Source organism: Tachyglossus aculeatus, chromosome 5 (genome assembly GCF_015852505.1).
Source record: "Tachyglossus aculeatus isolate mTacAcu1 chromosome 5, mTacAcu1.pri, whole genome shotgun sequence".
Lineage (NCBI taxonomy): Eukaryota > Metazoa > Chordata > Mammalia > Monotremata > Tachyglossidae > Tachyglossus > Tachyglossus aculeatus.
In genome coordinates, this window is record NC_052070.1 from 84703208 (window position 1) to 84705192 (window position 1985).

The 1985-nt window shown below is 42.7% G+C and overlaps 1 non-coding gene across 1 annotated transcript; it reads left to right on the forward strand.

The window, feature by feature from the left end:
• The first annotated feature begins 1150 nt into the window (after positions 1-1150).
• On the forward strand, positions 1151-1287 carry LOC119929135. The gene has a single exon (XR_005451274.1). It is a non-coding gene; the product is annotated as a small nucleolar RNA SNORA7 (small nucleolar RNA).
• The last annotated feature ends 698 nt before the right edge of the window (positions 1288-1985 follow it).

The following is a 1985-nucleotide window of genomic DNA, read 5'->3' on the forward strand; positions in this document are numbered from 1 at the left end:
CGGAAAATGAAACTAGTATTGGTTGTCTTTAAATGTTAAAAACGTGCTCCACTGGGATGACTGTTCTTTCTAAATTACATCAAGAAGAAGGGAGAAAAATAGGCAGTTTCTCTGATTTCCTTGATTTGAGTGGAGCGGATGAGCAGCTGCAAAAAAATGTGTCTCACTGACGAACCAGAAATAGAGACCCAACATCTTTGTAATGACCCATTTGGAAGCTACAAAGAAAAGAGACAAATCAGAGTGGAGAGGAACCTACAGCCTGTGTGGAAAAGGAAAGAGAGGAAAATCTGGCCGCAATCTGACGCCAGCAAATTTCCCCATCTATATGGACATGGAAATTTCTCTTGAAATATGGTACGCTCCCCAGGAAGAGTCCAATGTTTTTTTCACCATTTGCTAGGAGTCTTTCTCCTGGTGCTTGGCTTTTCTCCTGTTCTCTAGACTGTAAGTTCATTATGGGCATGGAACATATCTGCTAATTCTGTGCTATTTTTCTCCCCCAAGTGCTTTGCACAGTGCTCTGCACAGAATAAGTGCTCAATAAATACCATTGATTGATTGGCTGCTGTCTAGTTCTCCACTAGATAGTAAGATCCTCAAGGGCAGCGTGCACAACTTCTGCTCTATGGAATGCTTCCAAGTGCCTAAGACAGTGCTTTGATGATGATGGTATTTGTCAAGCACCTACTATTTGCCAAGCACTTTTCTAAGTGCCAGGGTAGATACAAGCTATGCAGGTTGGGCACCTTCCCTGTTCCACATGGGGCTCAAAGTCTTAATCCCCATTTTACAGATGAGGTAACAGGCACAGAGATGTTAAGTGACTTGCCAAAGGTCACACAGCAGACAAGTGGGGGAGCTGGGATTAGAACCCAGATCTTTCTGAATCTCAGGCCTGTGCTCTACTCACTAGGATATGCTGCTTCCCTATATACTCATATATAGTATGGTAGCATACACTCAGTAAATATTGATGATGAAAGTGTTTCTTTTATGACCCTGGTCCTTTAATGTTTTCCATCAAAATCACTAGAAATAATCATGTTTTCTTCTAGGTATTTATTTGTTGGATTAATGCAGAAATATAGAGTGCTTACAGAGTGCTTTAAAGTAGTCAATCAGTTATCTCCCCACTAAAACCATATGCCTCCTTTCAGGATCACACCTGGAGAGTTTCCAGGACTCTACCAGTCCTACTACAGAAAGGAGAGTCAAGCAGAGGCATACCCATTCCATTCCTAGCTTGGGCAGTGGCTAGTGAATGGAAGGCAATCTGCTACAAGTCAAAACTCACCTGTGCTGGACAGCTGCAGCACGGAGAGAGTCAAGGGCTAAGACTGAAGTTTACTGAGTGGAAGAAGGCAATGGTAAACCACTTCTGTATTTTTTACCAAGAAAACCCTATTGATACACTACCAGAATGATTGCTGATGGAGGTGGGCATTCTGGGAGAGATGTTTCCATGGCATCGCTATGGGTGGGAAAGGACTTAATGGCATAAGACAAAAACCATATGCACACTTTACTCCTCTAATACCAACCGTTATGACTTGCTCTCACTTCTCTCACCACTAAACCCTTACTCATACTCTCCCTGTTGCCAGGGAGCCCCTTCCTCTTCACAGCTGACAGACCACTAATCAAATCAATCATCAATCGTATCTATTCAGTGCATAATGTGTGCTGGGCACTGTAACAAACACTTGGCACAGTACAATATAACAGAGTTGTTTTTTTATGGCATTTGTTAAATGCTTACTGTGTGCCAGGCAATGTTCTAAGCACTAGTGTAGATACAAGGTAATCAGGTCCCACAAGGGGCTTACATTCTTAACACCATTTTACAAAGGAGGTAACCGAGGTATAGAGAAGTTAAATTACTTGCCCAAGGTCGCATAGTGGACAAGTGTCAGAACTGGAATTAGAACCAAGGTCTTTCTGATTCCCAGGCCTGTGCAGTAGCCATTAGGTTTAGGTCATGC